At 35.7% G+C, this 21,467-nt stretch overlaps 1 protein-coding gene across 9 annotated transcripts in view; it reads right to left on the bottom strand.

Moving 5' to 3' along the window:
• The window catches only part of LOC111592945 (sex determination protein fruitless), a 122,924-nt gene that overhangs the window by 60,169 nt on the left and 41,288 nt on the right, over nucleotides 1-21,467 (bottom strand). Inside the window, exon 1 of one of the 9 annotated variants that reach the window (XM_023305418.2) lies at nucleotides 1,661-1,689. The exons of the other annotated variants lie outside the window; for them this stretch is intronic. The gene's annotated coding sequence lies outside the window, so the exon portion shown is untranslated. Of the gene's footprint in view, nucleotides 1-1,660; nucleotides 1,690-21,467 lie in introns of those variants that run through there. 9 annotated transcript variants of the gene reach the window in all.

The raw sequence follows: 21,467 nt of genomic DNA on the forward strand, positions 1-21,467 counted from the left end.
TAGCAGTCGAACGGCTGCCCACGCGCTTTAAGTGGCTTTTCGCGCGGCAGCTGCCGCTGCAGAAATGCATTTCAAATATTACGTATACGCAATGTTGCAGCGCCCGAAACGTGGCCCAAAGACACGCGCATTATTTCCAGCTTAAACGAAATTTTATCTGCACGCATTAAAGTTGATGGCATACAAAATTACAGCTATTATTTGGCCAGCAATTATAGCGCAGGAGCGTCCGCTTTATTATGCATTTTTATGACAATTTTGCGCTTTTACTTTTTATAAGCCGACAACACCCAACCGCACTCAACTCTTCCTCGTTAAATGTTTTTTTTTCTCCTGCTGTTGTTGCTGCTGCTGTTGCGGCTGGTGGCCTTCAGGCATGCTGCTCTTGTGGCATTTTTTGTGGCTTTATTTGCCACTTGTTGTTGCTTCCTCTTTTTTTATGTTTTTAAGCCCTTCATTGCTGCGGTCAATGTTTGGGCAAGAAGTGGCAAAGCGGAATGTTCAAAATACGCCAAAAAGAAATCCCGCTTAAATTCTCATAGTGTGAAATTTATAGAGTTTATTGCGCGTTTCCACTTGGGGAAAATATTCCTAATATGTGGCCGAAAATGTGGAGCGACTTAAGGCTTGTCAAATTGCATTAAATTTGCGGCAATCTATTTCATTTTCTAGTTTTATCTGTGTGGGAGAACTTTCTACATGGAAATGATGAACATGACTGCCAGCTTAAGTGACTCTTATTTATTTGACATAAATCGTAAGCCTCGTAAGCGTTGCAATTGTAGTCAAATACTTAACTGGTAGTTAAAGTAGCAGTTAAAAAGTTGACAGCAGTGTTCTAATCTCTTGTGTTGTAAGTGTTTTATGCTGAGATCGAAACAACGAATTCTAAGGTTTGCAGTCAAGTATTAAACTGGCAGTTAAAGTGCATATTAAAAATTTGACAGCATGTCTTGCAATGTTAATATATATATATATATATATATATATATATATATATATATATATATATATATAATTTTTATAATTTTTAATTTTTCTTATTAATGTTTAACTAACTGTTAAGTGTCTGTCAAAGAATTGACAACAGCTCTTACAATATTTTACATTGATCTGTGTTATTCGTTGAAATCGAAACTATGAATTGGAAGTTAAAAAATAGCTGCAAGCCTTGACTCATATTTAACTGGCAGTTAAAGTTCTGTCATAAATGTAATTATACATATTATTAAACTGTTTGTAATACATTCAAAGTTATTGAAAATATACAAATATTTACTACGAAACTTATCTGATTCTTAAAAATTTGATTGATTGAGATTACTTTACAATATGTAATGAATAGTTTAGTTCTTGTTAAAATTTAACAGCAGCTCTTTAAATACCTTCCAATGCATTACTCTTATTTTTAATTGTCATATATGTGTTTAATATTGTCAAATATTTAACAGGCTGTCAAACAGACTGGCCACTTGCTTAGCAAACAAACAGTAAAAAGCTTTTAAGTTTGGCAAAGTGCAAATCTTGTCAGATTGCCTACAAAGAACACGTAGCGTATTTAGAGACAATCGAAAAACTTATAAGACTTTGTTAAGAAGAGAATAAACATTTGATGTGCTCGTTAAATATTGTTAATTATAATAAAAGTTTTTTATTTTACCTGAATTCGAAAAGTACTTAAATATACGAGAATCATTTCAATTAAGTAAGACGCTTCACACTTCAAATGGACTTACCTAAAAATAGATAAAAATGTTTATCAGTTAAATGTAGCAAGAATTTGAATTTGGTAACAAATAAAATGTCTATTGATTAAAACATAATTTGATTATGATAAAACCAAAGAAATAATATTGATAATGAGCTAATGTATTCGATGCAAATCTTTGAACAGTCACGCTAAGGTATTTAGATGCTTTTATTTTATTTATGTTATATTAATTTTAAGTTTGTTTTATTTTAATTATATCAGTTAATATCAATGCAGACTTATATTAGCTCTAAGGATTAGTTTCATTTAGTTATATTTTTAGTTTTTTTTTCAGCTAAGCTACTTACGGCTAAGCTACATATCTAGTTATCTATTTGTATATTTTATATTTGCTTTGACAGTCACGAAGGTCCATCAACTACTTAGCACTACTGTACCAGGTGTGACGGCCACGCCCAGGCTTATCCGTTGCGTGTTTAAGCTGTGCAAATTACAAAAACTCCGGCAATTCTATTTTTTGCCAGCTCGAACAGCAGCCTCGAGCATCCAAAGCTGGCAGCAACATGCAACTATTTTATATAAATTATATAAATTATATATATATATATATATATATCACAAAACAACTGATTTGTTGGTGTCAAGCAAATGCCAACAGAAACTAGCTTCGCGCTTTTTATATGGATATTTAATAAATCTTTAACGATTGACACTTTTCTTAGCCAAGAACATTGCAGTTAATCTTAAGCAATATTATTCTGTTCATGGTTCAAAAATATTTTAGTTTAATATAACCTGAAGAGTAGAGATTCTAAGTTTGGTATTTATCAAAGATATATTTTTGCAACAGTTTCAGTCTTAAATGCCTTTTATAATTTCAACAGCAGAGCCGAAGTCTTCCAACTCACTTTTGCCTCTTAAATTGTTTTTTTGAAATTGTTTTGAGTGAAATTGGCTGAGTGTGAAAAGGCTTAAACAAAAATGCGAATTCGAATGCAGAACTTGCAAATGATTGACACCTCAAAAGGCCTAATTACAGGCCAAGTCTCAACTTGAGCACCTTAGCAGCTGCTGCAGTTCCTGCGCTGCCCTTGAAGCCTGCATAAAAGCTGCGCACCTTCTGAGACATGCCACAGTATCAAGTGCAATGGCAGGCATATTTCAACTAATTTATCCGGCTCCGCTTTCAGTGCGCATGCGTTCCCGGGCGAGTTGCACCTATTTGTATCGCATGATGTCCGTTACTGGTTGGATTCCGCCCAAGCAGGGCTTGAGGCGTTATTTGTATCTATGCTGGTCGAGCTTCGTATTTGTTGCTGGTGCGATCTACTTGCCAACTGGGCTGGGACTGAGCCTCTTTATTGACGCCAAGAACTTTACGCCGGGCGAATTTCTGAACGTTCTGCAAATGTTTTTCAACATAGTTGGCAACACGGTAAAGTGTCTGGTGATGTTGATTTATCTGAACAGCTTGCACGACACCAAAGACGCCTTAGATATCTTGGACGAACAGGTGCACAGCGACGAAGACCGTCGAAAGATTCACGAAGCCATTGCCAGATCGAACAATATATTTCTAATATATTTGAAGATTTATCTAACCTATACGATATCCGATGTGATAGCCGGAATGATAAATCGACAACCAGCCTGGCTATTGTACAATCCCATCTTCGATTGGCGCCACGGAGTGTGGAGCTTATTGCTACAGTCTGTTCTCGAGCTGATGGTCGTGGGTTTGATGGCGAGTGTGATACTTTCTATGGACACGTTTACCATTATCTTTGTCAATATCTTTCGGGCGCACATCGATGTGCTGAAGGATCGCGTACGCAATTTGCGCCAGGATCTGATCGAGACAGACGCTGAGGACTATAAGCAGCTCGTCGGCTGCATTACCTATCATCAGTCGATACTGCAGTAGGTTCACATATATCTCTAGTATAGCCTGTAGTACATTTCAGCATCTTCTTTCCAGCTGCTGTCGCTTGATACGTCCCATAATGTCGCTCACAATTTTCATCCAGTTTCTGTTTATTGGCATTATCCTGGGCTTAACTCTGATTAACATTTTACATTTCTCCAACTTCTTTCGGGGCTTATCTTCGGTGATATTTGTCGGCGCCGTTTTGGTGCAGACATTTCCCTTTTGCTACTATTGCGATTTGCTGGCCAACGATTGCATCGAGTTGTCCAATCTGTTGGCCCAATCGAACTGGATGGATTCCAGCATCAAATATAAGTCGACCCTAAGAATTTTCTTACAACATGTCCAACAACCCATCATATTTATTGCTGGCGGCGTGTTTCCCATCTCACTGAAGAGCAATGTACAGGTGAGTAGAAAAATTCTTAAATCATTTCCCATTCTTATATAAAATTATTATTTACAGATGGCCAAGTTCGCATTCAGCGTTATGACCATAGTGCAGCAAATGAATCTGGGCGATCGATTCAAGTAATGCGAGATGAAAAATGAAAATAAAAATAAATAAAAAAGCTTAAGAACTTTGCTGATTCAAAAATTCAATTGTAATTGTAACACAACTAAGAAATATAGATTTTTGTGTTTAATCTGCACAGCAGTTGTCGTAACTTATGTTAAAAATCAGCTCTAGTTGTGAGTGCTCGACTAGGCAATACCCGGAAAACTGCAAGAATATATATTTAAAATGTCTAGCCTTACAGGCAGTCAGAACGATATGGCTTATGGATTAGGAATATATATAGCCACGCCTCTTGCTACCCATTTTCAAAGGGTTCAGGCCTAAGGGAGTTTCTATAAACTGAAATGCCTAAAATTAGCTCTTCTTTTATAGAGAAGTTAGGCTGAGAAAATTGCAAAAATAATAAGAAGCTTCTCTCGGGTCGTATTAGCTAATTTTACTGTTTCATCTGTTTCCCCTGGACTTCTATTCGCTCTTATTTGAGAGTTATATGAAACACACTTTCTCTATCTTTAGCCTGCTAACATATGGTCTTATAGTCTCATATTCCCTTTCCTATGTTCTTTGCCAGTTACAAAGGTCTCTCTATATCTTTGCCATCTAGTCTAGGCCACGCACTCCTGCAGCATATTCGATGTGTGAGCGACGCCTTTTGTTTCTGATTGACACTCGTAGCTAGCCAATTCGATATTCTTAATTATATAGCCAATAGCCAAGTGATGGACACCTTTGCAGCTGCTGCCAATCCCACAGTTATCGTTGAATCATTATAAAAGCTGAGCACATTTCGGTTTGAATTCAGTGGCACTCGCAATGACCGGAATATTCAGGCTAATTCATCCAGCTCCACTTGTGGTGCGCGTACGTTCCCGAGAGTGTTGCACCTATTTGTTTCGAACTATGAAGTTCATTGGCTGGATACCGCCTAAGCAGGGTGTCACACGTTACCTATACCTGCTCTGGAGTGGCTTGGTCTTCCACTTTGCGTTCCTTTATGGACCGCTTGGTATGGGTCTTAGTCTCATTGTGAATTTGAAGAACCTTAGTCCTGGCGAGTTTCTGAGCATGCTGCCACTAACTTTCAACATATCTGGAGCATCCGTTAAGATTATTATTGTGTATACGAATCTGAAGCGTCTGCACCAGACGATCGCGATACTAGACGATCTGGATGAGCGATTACAAAGCGACGGCGATCGTTGGACGATCCACAAAGCTGTGGCTGACTCCAATTACATATTTTTCATATATGGCCTGTTTAATCTAACTTATTCGGTGTCTGTCGTCGTGGTTGGAGTGGTGAATGGACATCCGCCCTGGATGTTCTACAATCCGATCTTCGATTGGCGCAATGATATCGGCCAGCTTTGGATACAGACGATCTTCGAGTGTATTGTTTTCCTATTGGTGGCGACGATAGTTTTGATTACTGACACATATACGCTCGTGTTCGTCAATAATTTTCGAGGTCATGCCGATGTTCTGAAGGAGCATATTCGCCAGCTGCGCACCGATCGTCAACAGACAGAGGCGAAGCACTACGAGGATCTGGTCTATAACATTATTTATCATAAATTGATACTGCAGTAAGTCCAGTTACACTACATAACATATATGCTAATGAGCCCCTCATCTCAGATGCTGCAACATAATGCGTCCAGTTATGTCGCGCACCATTTTCGTACAGTTTATGTTGATCGGCTTCGTTCTGGGTCTGACTATGATCAATGCCATATATTTCTCTGGGCTATTTCGTGCAATTTCCGCGATCATCTTTGCCCTCGCCGTCCTGTTGGAGACCTTTCCCTTTTGCTATATGTGCGATCTGTTGGCCAAAGACTGTGAGGAACTATCGAATCTCTTAGGACATTCCTATTGGGTCGACGCTGAACCCAAATACAAATCCGCACTCAAGTTTTTTATGCAAAACCTGCAAAAGCCAATTATCTTCAAAGCTGGCGGCATTTTTGGCATTTCATTGAACAGCAATATTCAGGTGGGTAGATAATTATGGCTTAATATGAAAATAAATTTGGGTTAATATGAAGTCGTTTCTAATGTGCAGGTGGCCAAGTTTGCGTTTAGCGTTATGGCTATAGTTCAGCAAATGAATTTGGCCACTCGATTTAAATAAGTATTAAAAAAAATTATACGAATGATGATAATAATGACAATGCTACTGAAAATCCCCAGATGAATCATGGTAATGAATCATGGTAATGAATCATGGTAATGACAATGACAATGACAATGACAATGACAATGACAATGACAATGACAATGACAATGACAATGACAATGACAATGACAATGACAATGACAATGACAATGACAATGACAATGACAATGACAATGACAATGACAATGACAATGACAATGACAATGACAATGACAATGACAATGACAATGACAATGACAATGACAATGACAATGACAATGACAATGACAATGACAATGACAATGACAATGACAATGACAATGACAATGACAATGACAATGACAATGACAATGACAATGACAATGACAATGACAATGACAATGACAATGACAATGACAATGACAATGACAATGACAATGACAATGACAATGACAATGACAATGACAATGACAATGACAATGACAATGACAATGACAATGACAATGACAATGACAATGACAATGACAATGACAATGACAATGACAATGACAATGACAATGACAATGACAATGACAATGACAATGACAATGACAATGACAATGACAATGACAATGACAATGACAATGACAATGACAATGACAATGACAATGACAATGACAATGACAATGACAATGACAATGACAATGACAATGACAATGACAATGACAATGACAATGACAATGACAATGACAATGACAATGACAATGACAATGACAATGACAATGACAATGACAATGACAATGACAATGACAATGACAATGACAATGACAATGACAATGACAATGACAATGACAATGACAATGACAATGACAATGACAATGACAATGACAATGACAATGACAATGACAATGACAATGACAATGACAATGACAATGACAATGACAATGACAATGACAATGACAATGACAATGACAATGACAATGACAATGACAATGACAATGACAATGACAATGACAATGACAATGACAATGACAATGACAATGACAATGACAATGGCAATGACAATGACACTCCTCACTTCGTCTCACGCTCTAAGCTTTAGTCCACTAACATTTTAGACTTCAATAAACCAAAGTAAAATAATAATATTCGATTATATTTAAAGTCAAAAGGCTGTAAAAAGAGGATTAGAGCAGTGGGACATCACAATGAACCAATCAAGATGTATGTAAGTCATACGAAAGCTAAACATTTGTTAATTTTATGTATAACCATTTATTTATAAACAAATTTCAATAGTTCCAATGTATCCACAGTTCGCTTTGGCTACTAATTAAGAGCGTTGTATAACTGTGAAGATACCAAAAAAAATCCCCCATTTTAAGGTCATCATTTCAATACATATATCTATATATATTCAAATAAACGTGACGTCACAAATTGCCGTGCGAAATTCCACAAACTGTGAAAACAATTGCAGCAAACAAGCAACACAAACACACTAGGTGCCAAAAGTCAACTGCCAAAGGAGCTGCTGCTGTGGTAGGTGTGTGTGTGTGTGTGTAAGTGCCTGTGACAGCAGCACTTGGCTGACTGGCTGGCTGGGTGTTTGTTTGCAACTGCCCCACGATTCAATATTGACTTTTGAATGTTACGGTAGCGCGGATTTGTGGCAGGCAAGCACTATAGTTGAGCACATATATATATATATATATATATATATATATATATGTGCAACGAGCTGTGGCTAAGCAGCTTGCTTGCCTAATTAATTAATGGCCAAAGCTGAGAAGCTTTATTGTTTAGCGCATCAATCAGAAAAGGAAAAAAAAACGAACAAAACCTGTCTTGGCAAATTATTAAAAGGAAATAGTTGACATTCCTGTGTAAATATGCAATTGCAACGGTAACTGCAACTGCAACTGCAACAGCAGCAGTAGCTGCAACCTGAATTGCAGCCAAGTTGTCGATGCTGGCTGATTGCCCCTATAAGGAGAACAGAACCCGTGCTTCGGGCTAAGCTAACTCTATTACAAGCAACGAGAACAAACAACAAACTTCGATAGATATATATATATATATATATATATATATATAAAGATAGATATATATATATATATCTGTATATGTATAGTAGGACAAACAATTTCCGCTGCTGGCTGCTCCTGGGCATTGCCAAATGGCAGTAGTTATAAAAAATGCACAACCTTTTTTTTACGATTCAGCAGTTATCATTATTTTATTTTATTTTTTGCTTTTAGTCTGCGCTGCTGTTGCTGTTGTTGTTGGCCAAGACAAGTCGGTCGGTCGTGTTTGTTGGCCAAATAAATTCTATAAGTAATAAGCCAAGAGATGCAACGGACTGCACTTGCCCCAACTGGCCGCCGACGTGAACAGTTAGACGCTGCTTGGCGCTCAACTGGTTTGTGGCAAGTGCGGCAGCTTCCTTCGCCTGCTCCGCCTCTATGGTACCTTTTAGCTAGCCAACCAGCCAGCGAATTCTTGGCCAAAAGGGTATTTCGTGCGATACGAACAACAACAACAACAACAACAACAAACAGCAAAAACCTGGGCTATGTTTTTTCCGCTCAATGCGCCAAGTCTGAGAGCCAGTTCGTGCAGCTTGCTGCAAGTTGTTTGGTTGCAGCTAGATAAAAATGCAGTTAATAAAACTGTAAAAACTGGACGCATGCGCAGCACAGCACAGCACACACTCACACACACACATACACACATAGTCGATCGTTGGCCTGGGCAAGTGCAACAACAACTGCAACTGGAACTGCAACTGCAACTGTGGCACATTGCAAGCTTTTGCGCCTTTTGCAACGCCGTTTAATTGCCTGTTTGCATTTCACATGAGGCGCAGTCCACCGAATTGGGGCGTGGCACGCTGAGTTTTCTGCTTGCCCATATACATAACTCAGCAGATGTTCAGGGGGCGTGGTCAGGCATGAGTCGTTGATGAAGATTTTAGCATGACACAGCTGACTTGGCAGCATAATCTGATTAGGGTATATGGTTAATTGAAATGTGATTCAAGAATGAACCGGAACCTGAGCCTGTACCTGAGCTTAAGAAGAATTATTAAAAAGGCAGAAATTAACTGAAAAAGGTTTGTCTTTGATTATGCTAAGCAGAATTTGGCGAGGCTTTCGAGTTGCGACACGGCTTTGTGATGAATGTTAAAGAACCAAAGCTGGTAGAGAGTTGCAGCTGTGGCTCAGCAATAGCTGAATTTAATATATATATTTACATACATATAAACAATAGATTCTAGTCTATTTTTCAGCTAAAACCTAGCAGAGTAAATGATTTCTGTCTTTTAAAAATTTGAAGTAGAATTTAGATGTGAACCAGAAACTGGGTTTCATTTATATTTTTTTTAAACAACTGAATTCATCTAACAATTTTCCAGCAATTTTACAATATTTTTGCTAAGATATTAAAAATTTGTAAATACTAAAATTTGCTCCCCATAAAATTGAAAAAATTTCTGTTAACAGAAAACAACCAAGTCAACAGAAGCAGCTTCATGAGCTATTCCTGAAGATAAACAAAAAATATAAAAATATAATTTCGAACTATTAAAATGGCTAAAGCTGCAGAAAGAAAATATAATTAAATATTAATATTATTATTTATACTATTATTATTCATTTTTATTATTAATATTTTTATTTAATATTATTTTGTATAAGCTATAATATTATTGACATCTGAAAGTTTTAAAACTCAAATGGAATTTAAAATTTTTATAGCTGCTCGAAGAAACACGACTCAAAGTTTTATAAAGAATATATCATATAGATATATATATTTATATAAATTTTCAGCTAATTTTAATACATTTCGTTTTACTAGAATATATATAATTTCTAGATAGTTCATATACATGTATAATTTCGTAATTGAAACCATTAAAAAATATTTGTTTTTTTTTTGGTATTCCATGTGAACCGGCAGAAAACTGACCTTCGTTCATTAACGACAGCCGAGCGCATAACAAGACATAAACCTCAAAAAATGCCGCCATATTTGGCTAAGAAGTAAAAAAACCAGTTAGCTGCAGCACCAGCACCATCAGCAGCAGCAGCAGCTGCGACTAGCTAACTAACTAACTAGCTAGTAGTAAAATTAGCTTTAGAATTTTGTATTGCTTTATTTTTTGGTTTGGTTAGCTTTGAATTCGCGAACAACAGCGATAAAACTTACATTTAAATAGGTGTGTGAACGACTGCCAGATGCCCTGGACAAGAGTTTGGGTTAGAGAGAGACTGACCACAGTGTAGATTACGTTTTATTTGTATGGAACTAAAAATATTTATATATTTAAAGCTCTTTAAGCGGGTTTGAAGCTCTGCTTTGACATCAATTTTAATCGATTTTAAAGCGATAAGTTATCGATAATTTAAAATAAACTAGAAGCATGCATGATATAGCAAGACTTAGCTGTTTGCTTTCAGTCTTTAGCTGACAGCCACAGCTAGATAGCTTAGGCAATTGCCTCTCATCAGCAACATATATACTCTATGTTTCAACTTTGCCTCCTATCGCATATATACCCCTTTAACGGCTTCAGAGTATCCGCTAAAAGAGAAGAAAATGAAGTAAAAGACGATTCGAAAAAACATGCTGAATTAATTTCGCATTAGAACACGCGCATGCAACGCGGCCAAAACGCAGCCAAATGGCAATCCGGTAAGCGAACCGAATCGCGGGTCGACTTCTAGTTTTTGACTTAGTCAAGCTGCATATAACAACAACCGCAAATCAAAAAATTAAAAAAAAAAAAACAACTAATAAAAACTTGTTTGCCAAACACAACAAAAAAGCCAGAAACAAGAAATAAAAAACAACTGTAAAAGATTTTTGCCAAATTACAAACTATTTAATATCTAGATAAAGCTCTATGCTAAACAGAGCTGGGGCGTGTTTCTTTGCTAATGATAAATCTATGCTGAGCAATTTGTCAGTTTTATTGAGTGGCAACTGTACTTTGGCTACTACTACTACTACTACTAAACTCGCTAGAAAAGGAAGCTTAGGACTGGCATGCCATGCTCAGTGCTCTTTCAGTTTACTGAGTTAAGTCTCGCAATATTTTCGAAGTTGTTGCGCCTCTATAAATCGAGCTGAGAAGGAAGTTAACTTTGGCTCAACCTGAAATCTAGCTGTAAATCTTCGTATTTTATATATTATATTATATATTATATATATAATTCATGATTATCCCCCACTGTTGCAGTAGTGCATGATTCTGAGAGTTGTACGGAATCGTTGTGGAGGTATTATCTGAGTGAGTTTGCCTCTTGGCTTTGCGTTTCTCAGTTCTAGTTAGTATATAGAAAAAGAGATAGAGAGAAAGAGACAAATATAGATAGAGGGTGAGAAAGATTTATGGAATGAGAGAGAGAGATAAAGATTGAGATGGATAGAGAGATGTTGATAGGGATAGAGCGCGAGAGAGATATAGAACTAGCGAGAAAGAGATAGCTTTTGCTGAACGTAGCCTGAGATGTTGGCGCGTGAGAGTGAGATGACTATTTAGGACAATCAGACAGGGTTGTGATGATTGTCAGTGAACGAAGCTCAGCAACTAGAAAGCGTGATTCTAGAAATGATTGTGGAAACATATGGAATGGAAGGTGCACAAACTAACTAAATATCCAACCTTAAGCTCTATTTGTATAATAGGTAAGCAACTATACAGCTACAACTGGATAATCGATACACTATACGAAATATCAAATCTCAAGCATCAATAACAGCCTTATGGAAGCCAATATACGCTTAATACTAGGTGAGCGAGAATAAACAAAGGGAGTATTGGCTGACTAACTCATCTCAATCTAAGCAGCCTTCAATCACTAAAAAATTGTTACTCTTACTGATTGACTACTGTACTTACAGTCAGTGATTTGGCTATCGAAACGTGGTCAGCAAAAGAAAGAATTTCAATAAATTTGACTTCGAATTCTGCTCGAGACAAGTTCACAAGTCTATAAGTCCCTCAATACACAGTATCTACTGTACTGCTGCAAATTCTTTGCCCAGCTGCCGAACCCTAACACATGCCCAGTTCAAAAGTCGTAAAACAGTTTTGGCCCAAAACAAAAAGAGTCAAAAAAAAATGGCTTGGCTGTAAATGGTAAACTAAGCGGCACATTACAGCACTTTAGTGCCGACGCTGCTGCTGTTGTTGTTAGTGTAAATTATTATTATTTATTGTAGTTGTTGCTTTTAGTTATATTTATATTTTTATTTAGTTTTTCTGTTTGGATTTTGTGCTAACGTAGCTGGCGCTTGCGTAGACCTTCGCCGGGGTCTGTCTTCCCGCCGAAGTTGGCGCCAGCGGCTGCAACATTGTAAGCCAACTGACTCCACTCAACACATCAGCCCCGCCAACCAGCCACTCGCCCAAGCCCTGCAGCAGCTGCGTCAACAAAAGTTGAAGTTGGGTTTTTTGTTTGCTTCACTTTTTTACATTTTTTTCTTGCGGCTTTTTGTTTAAACAAATCAGCAGAAATTCAATTTTTTCGTATAATTTTAGTTAATTTTCAATTTTTTTTTGTGTTTTGGGCCAAGTTTGTTGGCGCTTGTAAGCGATTTTAACGTGGCACCAAAAAGAATTATTTACATGAATGCGAAAACTGAGAAATGAAAATTATACAAAAAAATTGTTACTTTTGATTTTTTTTACTTATTTTCCACTTCAATTGTTCTAATTAATATTTAGGGAACTTTTTATTCAGCAGTTTTTTTATTGGCCAACATGACTGTAAAACCTTTAGCCCAAAGACAAAAAAAATTTTGTTTTTTTTTTTTAATATTTTAATTGCGCTAAGCTTGAAATTAAGTTTATAAAAATATTTATTTTTAACAGTTGAGAATTTATGTAGTTATATATATTGAAGTGAGCAGTCGCTTGCAAACTGAATACAAAGGATGAAGGGAACTTATATTTAGGTAAATTTCTTTGAATTGATGCACAAAATCTTTTAAAAATCTGGGCTTAACAGATTATTTTTAAGCCATGCTCTGTATCATGTAGGTTTAGGATATTCTGAGGTAAGCGGCTTATATATAAATAAGCAAGTCTATAAAAAGATTAAATGTTAGGCACAGAGAGTGAAAAGCCGCTTAAAAATAATTTGATAAAATGTCCAATTTTTTTTTCATTAAAATAAAAAAATTTTTAAAGGGATCTGTGAATTCCGAATATAAAAATATATATTTTTTTCTAAATTTTATTTTTGCAATTTTAAGAAAATTATGAATTAAGACCAACCCATTCGGCAATCTTTTTCTGCACTGTTGAGGACTGCGACCATTCGTAATATATACGAAACAAATTAGTATGGGAATATCAGAACAAAGCACTTGTGCCGTAAGCTCCAATAACAAGCCGTGGGAGACAGCGATAAGATATTGTTAAAGAAAAAGGAAAGTGGATTTCTAGGAAGATAAGAGCTTAAAATAAAAAACGTAGTTGAACCGAATCTTATAAAAACAAATCCATCAGCATTATTGGCTCTTTACTCTAGTATCAAAATTATTGTTGTTTAGTGTAAGCCAATATGTAGAAGAGTGTATACTCAGCTGAGCTAACGAGAGTTTGTTTTTATTAACAAATTTCGTCTCTCTCTTTAATAAATTTATTAAACTTATTTTTTATTAAATTATATTTTATTCATAAATGTATTATTATTAAAAAATTGAATGATGATTTTATTTTAATTAAAATTGGAAAAAGTCTTAATTTACATTAAAAAAACCTAGAGTTTTTTTACAATATGTAAATATGCCTACACCTTCGCCTCAATTCGTGTTTGTTGTTGCTCAGTTCACATGTAAATGTACTACGTGGTAGATGTTGTTGTTGTTGTCATTTTGAAGGTTAAAAGCAAATGCGAAAAGCAAAAACCAAAAACAACAACAACAAAAGCAGCTCTACGGCGTTTAGTTGATTGCCAAATTAGTGGGTCGAAGACAACAGATCCACTAGACCCACTGATATAACCAGCACAAATGAAAGCAACAACAACAACAACAACAGCTCGTACAACAACCACAATCACGTCCGTTTTTGCCCGTCGGCTATTTAGCATAAAATGTGTGTCAGCAAGGTAAAGGGCGTTCGTCGTAGCGTAGCAACTCTTCGAGTGCCCCACCTCCCGCCTAGGCGCCTTCACAGCTCTACATATATATCTATATATATGCTATATATGCCACATACAGTCACAAGTTGTTCGCGTTGTAAGCATTTGAATACCTAATAGGTAGGCAGGCACTTTTTACAGTTTCTCGTTTGTTTAACGCATGCGAAATGTTTTTTTTTTCCAATTTGTTTTTGTTTTTTTTTCTTTCTTTATTTTACAAGAAATTCAGCCTTGAAAAAATTGCTGTTAAGTTTTTGTTGTTACAGGCGCATTAATTACGCTTACTAAAAGTCGCGCACCTTTTTTTATACCATTTTATTATGCATTTCATTTAATTTTTTTGTTTTTATTTTTTTACGAGTTTGTTTGCTGTGTTTTGTTAGGCCTGGCAAAATGTATTAAATATTGAGCTAGGTTAGGGTCTTAGTACGGGAATGTGTTTTTGAATTAAGCTTTAAATTAACTTTCAATTCATATAATAAATTATTGCAGTTGTTGAGATATATATTTATATAGATGATGTATAATTTGTAGATGTTATTTCAGAAATTTCTTTGAGGGCATGAATCAGATAATAAGTAGAGCTGTATAAAAAGGGAGTCTAATTAAAAGTGTATGCATATAAGAGTATACTTATAAGAGAATACGTATAACAGTATGGTATAGAAGAAGAGTATGCGTATAATATTATACGTATAAAAATATAAGTAGAAGATTATAAGTAAAAAATTGTATTTATAGAAATATACTTAAATTAATTTAAATTTAATTTATAAGTATCAAGGTATAAGAGTATTAGTAAGTATAAGCTAACAAGTAGAAGAGTATATGTATAAGACTTTAAGCATATAGGAAGTCAAATATTGGGATGTAGATGCTCTTAAAGCCCACACAGTTTGACTTTTTTTCAAATCCCAGCAAACTTTTTGAACTTCCATAAAATCTTTTCAAATTCATATCAGACTTCAGTCAATTGAGACAATTTTGCACTTTGCTAGCGCTACGATACTTGTTATATATGTAGATTCCACAAAGTATTAACAATTATAGAGCTCATCACTTCTTCAATAGTTTCTTCCAGTATAAGGCTAAGTATAAGTGAGGATAGATGCTAAGATTTATTTTTGCTACAATATTTTGCCAACTTGGTACTTAGACTCTGCAAAAGTATTACAAATGAGAGCAGTTTTTACTTAAAGAAGAGTTTCCTTAAATGTTTCAGCCAAATGGCTAAAGACAAGTTAAGAGTTAGACGCAGTTAAAATTTACTTTGCTCTCTTATTCAAGGCATAGTTATTTAACAAATTTCTTTGGAAAGAGTAAGAAGCAACAGTTAATGCAACAGCTCATGGCATCAGCTTAGACTGCAACAGGGCATCTACTAGTCATGCCCAACCGTCTAGAACACACATGTTGCCTTGTTATCTGTCTAAGTTGTATGCAAATCTTAGGGAAAACACAGCAAATAAAGCAACTTTCTCGCGTTGCCTTAGCTACGTGATGCAGCAGCAGCTTCTTCTTCTTTTTCGACTTTGCGCCGCGGTTGCACGCATTGCGTTACTTTGAAGCGCACAGCTCGCATTTTGGCCACATTTTCACGCTGTTGGCAATTTCGCTGCCACAAGTGGCAGTTGCCACAGCTTGTAAGCTGGCTAACCAAAGCGCAGCAATTTTGACTTGAGTGAGTCACACACAAAGACACGTATATATATATATATATATATATGTGTGTGTGTATAGCTATAGTCTGGCATGACTCAATTAATTTAGATACGAAAGTGTCCAGACGCATGCAAACACGCCCAGTCTGTGGCATATCACAAAAGGCAGCGCTAAGTTGACAACGTCGAGGATTATGCAAAGTTGTCGCGGAATGTCTGAGCGCATCCACACACACACACACACGCACGCGCACACACATACATATATACACATTTATATATAGTATGTGATTCATGGGCGTGAAAGATTTATATGCCGCAGCTCAGGGCACATAAGTAATATTCAAATATTTATCTGATTTCTTGACCACACACAACAGCAGCAGTCGCATTTAATTGGCCAGCGCAAAAAGCATTAACAGCAAACAAATAAAATAAATGTGCGCGCATAAAACAAAATAAATAACAATAATGCAGAAAAAAGAAATTAGAATGAACAGAAATAAACAAAATAATAATTTGATGACGGCACTTCCTGTGCAATTAACAAGCAAATGTTTCGGAATGGCACCGAAAGACTTCAGCTACTCCATATAGTTATGTATTTATGTGTGTGCTGGCGATGCATATATGTACGTGTGCACACACTTTGCAAGACTTGTTCAATGCTGCTTCATAAAGGCAAGAGAGCGTTTTGGCTTGGTGCTATGAATGTAATTTTAAGCTTCGAATATATACTGCGTGAGTAGTAGTAGTCGTAGGACTGGGAGTTGTATTAGAATTGGTAGTAGAAGCAGTAGTAGTAGTAGTAGTAGTAGTAGTAGTAATAGTTGTAGTAGTAGTAGTAGTAGTAGTAGTAGTAGTAGTAGTAATAGTTGTAGTAGTAGTAGTAGAAATAATAATAGAATTAGTAGTAGTAGTAATTACAGTAGTAGTAGAATTAGTAGTAGAAATAGTAGTATTAGTAGTAGAAGTAGTAAATAGTAGTAGAATTAGTAGTAGAAATAGTAGTATTAGTAGTAGAAGTAGTAAATAGTAGTAGAATTAGTAGTAGAAATAGTAGTATTAGTAGTAGAAGTAGTAAATAGTAGTAGAATTAGTAGTAGAAATTACTGTACTAGTAGAATTAGTAGTAGAAATAGTAATATTAGTAGTAGAAGTAGTAAATAGTAGTGGACATAGTAGTATTACTAGTAAAAGTAGTAGTAAAATTAGTAGTAGAAATAGTAGTATTAGTAGTAGAATTAGAAGTAGTAGTAGCAGTAGTAGTAGTAGAATTATTAGTAGTAGTAGCAGTAGTAGTAGTAGTAATTACAGTAGTTGCAGAATTAGTATTAGTAGTAGCAATAGTAGTAGTAACACTAGTAGTTGAAGTCGTAATATTAGTGGTAGACGTATTATTAAAAATTTAGGTATTATTTATACAAATAGTCGAAGTAGTAGAAAATAGTAGTAGTAGAATTAGTAGTAGTACCAGAAGTAGTAGTTGTAGATTTGTTAATAGTAGTAATAGTAGTAGTAACACTAGTAGCAGAAAAAGTCATAGTAGTAGTAGGAGTATTAATAGAAATTTAGATATCATTTATACAAATAGTCGAAATAGTAGCATTAAAAATAGTAGTAGCAGTAATAGTAGTAGAACTAGCAATAGTTAAGTGAACTTCAAAGTTAACTTCTATAACCAAATTCTATTACAGTTTTACAGCCAATATAATCTTGCACAGTTCTGGAGCTACGTTGGTCTAGGTACATCTCAGTCGATCTTCCACACAGTGCGACCTCACGTGAACGCGCATCATGCAGTCAGTGCAGCTCGCTTGCAGTGTGTTTACTGAATTTTTTGTTACATTTTGTGATGTTTGACTTTTTGCATAATTTGCAGCGACTGGCCAAATGCTAATGACAAATGCAGCCAAGTGGCTGGCGAGTTGGGGGCCAGCACACTTCACACTTAATAAGACATAATTTGCGAATGTTTATGGGAGGCAGCTTTGGCCAATTGCTGGCCAGTTGCGTGGGCTCCAGTGCAGAGCAGCAATTAAATGGCCAACATGTTATGCATTTGACGAAAATGCGATTATTTAAAGATGAAACTGAGAGTGTGAGAGGCGGAGAGGGAGGCGGTGGGGCAGGGAGAGGCGGGCAGACATGCGGCCTATTGGGCAACTTGCAACGCGGCAACGCCTTCGCTTTCTGCACTCGTTCTGTCAAGCGAAATATTGCGTTGCAGGCGCGGCGTCTGGCGGTTGCCAAGTTTCAGGCACTTAGTTGGGACAACTTAATTTGCTGCTGTTGTTCTTGTGGTTGTTTAGCTGATGTATTTAATTTGTAATTGGTGCCGACGTGCCGCAGCTATATGCATGATAAATAGCTGTGCAAATTCTATTTGTTTGTTTATATTTGACCAGGTTACGCGGCGTATGCGCTATGCACATATTAATCATACGCAGCGTGTTGCAGCCGCAATTACTCTTTCTCTCTCTCTCTCTATCTCTCTCTCTCTGTCCCTGTTGTCTAATTAAAATAAATTATTAGCGCATCACTCGTGTCCATGTTTAACAACAATTGACGCACAACTCACAATTGACAGCTGGCATAATTGACAGAATTAACAGCTGCATTGCATTTGGAGTGCTTTCATCTCGCGCATAGCGCTCCAATTGCAAATTGGCATCTATTTAGCTGTCGCTTTCAACGTTCGCGCACTCTCTGTGCGCTCGGCACTTCGAGCTAATAATGCGGAAAGCGCTGTCACAGCGCCTGTCACACAACTGTCATTGAGGATAATGAAGCAGCTTGGGTTTTGCATTTGACAAATTAGCCAAATGCCTTGAAATGACTCTATGCCGTTTTACAGCAAAACTATTACACGAAATGCAGCACAAGAGACACAAATCAAACAATTTCTGGCCAAGTGATGGCCATGAGACTAGCAGATGAGATGCCCTGTAGAGGCAGCTGGAAATCACAAATTGGCATAGGTTTCTTTTAGAGATTTTGAAAGTTATCAATTGAGAGGCTTAGGAAATTATTAATGATGCAGTATTATATATTTTTATATTATTAATTATTAATGTAATATAATTAAAATTTAGTGAATGCTGAGATCTTCGAAAACTTCAATAAGGCATAAAACTTAGCTAAACTATTTCATATTTACTGAAGGCAGAGTAAATCATATAAAGTTTTCATTTAGACATCTTTCAGCTAAAGATTTTTAATTAATTATTAATTTTATATTTTTCATATATATTTTCACCATTTTATAAAATTTAAACAATGCACATATACACACATTTAAAGGCTTCAATAGTCCCGTCAAAGTCTCAGCTGACTGTAGAATTGTTTCTTTAAGCAACTCAAACTCTCGCAATATTTGTCAGTACAGAGTATACACTTAAGGCAACTGGTCTTCTTGTTATAGATAGCCCAAAAGTTTGTCTCTCTTCATTTTTTTTTTTTGAGACCAGCGACAATATTTTGCCGACTTTTCAACTGTCAGCGAAATTGGGTCAAATTAATAACCACAAAAAATGCGTGTACAAAATGTGCACAAGTAATGCGAAAGCACGCATAAAAATAAATACGCACACACACACACATTCACACATACATGAGTGAAAATTAAAAACTAAATTAAATGCTGGCCAAAAGGCAAAAAGTTGTCTACAAATTTACAAAGACAAAAAATCAAAAACTAAAAGCTGACACTTTCAATTTCACTTTACAGACACACCGATATATGATTGTGTGTGTGTGTGCGTTTAGCTGCCATTTGGCCGCATTGTCAGTAAAACTGTTTGAAGGTGGCAAGCGATGCGACAGGTGCAAAAGTTGGCGACAATTTTTAATGAGCTGCAAAAAGGCAGCGATAAAAACAACTTTATATACAGAATTATATATAAATATATATATATATATATATATATATATATATATATATATATATATATATATATGCAAGGAACAGAACATGCATATACATAGAAGATTATCAAAGTCATTTAAATTAATTAAGTAGCCAACTAGCTGACTGTCAAAATTTGGCTGACAAATTGCATTTTTAATTATAATTTTCAGGGCTGCGAGAACAAATTTAACCCAAGATCTGAGCTATAAAGGAAAAAAATTAATAAAAGTTTTCCTCGAAAATAAACGAATAAAAGAGCAAAGTGTAACAGAGATTTGTGTAAAAAAATGTTTGGATTCCTTAAAAAATATTTTTAAAAAATTTGATTTATTTTTAAGATTTAAAGATGTAACCTTTTAACAATTTATATATTTGGTTTATCATACATATCTAAGTGGAACGTTAAAAAATAAATCAAATCTTAAATAAATATGCAAAATAGATTTGAGCTTAGTTTGGAAACATTTACCTAACGAAGCGAACCGAACTGAATCGAAGCAGGAAGTTCAGAAACTAGAGGCTGACAGATCTGAATTTTTAAAGCAACTAAAGCATTTAGTTAGTAACGAAATTATTATAGATTTTTACTTGCCTTCAAAATTATTTATAATACATTTAATTTCATTACATTAAATTGCAAAAATCTATACTTTAAATTTTTTTACCAAAATTGGAACTGCTCAAGATTTGAAATGGAACTGTTATAGACTATGCATATATGCAATTTTATACTATACATATCCCACATATAACTTAGTAACCCGGCTCGAATTATATCACAAGCAACGTTAAAAATATATTTGAAAATAATTGCTGGTCCAATTTGGTGGATTAAATGCCACCTGGCTAACGCCGGTTTTAGACGAACTCATTAAAAAGTCACACAAAAAAATAAATTGAAATGCATATGTAGAATAAATAATTATAATATTGCTATTGTTGTTGTTTTTATTATTGCTTCCTTTTCAGCTCGAAGTAACGTAATATATAAAAAATATACAATTTAAATAAACAAAACATAAAAATAAAATAAATAAACAGCCAGAGTAACGTATCAGCAGCGATAGCAGCAGCGGCAGTGACAGCGGCAGCGGCAGCAAAGGCAACAACAGCAGCCAACAAAACACAAAAGCAAAAGCAAAAGAAAAAATTTCAAGGTCAGCGCCGAAACGTGCATGCAAAAATTAAGCGCACCGAAAAAAGAAGAGCGAATAAAAAAGTAAGCAACATGAAAAAAAGAAAGAAAGAAACACACACACACTCACAGACTGACAGACAGACGAAGAGAGTCGAGCCAAGAAAAGAGCAAAGGAGAAATCAAAATTGTTCACTTTTTGCAAGTGTCTGCTACAACATACCCTATGCTAATGAAGAGTCTGCAAAGCTCAGAGCGAGATGGCGCCAATGCCAATTTACAGTAATAACTGGTTAGGCCTAAGCAGTAATGGAAAAAATGCAAG

Source organism: Drosophila hydei, unplaced genomic scaffold (assembly GCF_003285905.1).
Source record: "Drosophila hydei strain 15085-1641.00,03,60 unplaced genomic scaffold, DhydRS2 tig00008119-arrow-pilon, whole genome shotgun sequence".
Taxonomy (NCBI): Eukaryota; Metazoa; Arthropoda; class Insecta; order Diptera; family Drosophilidae; genus Drosophila; species Drosophila hydei.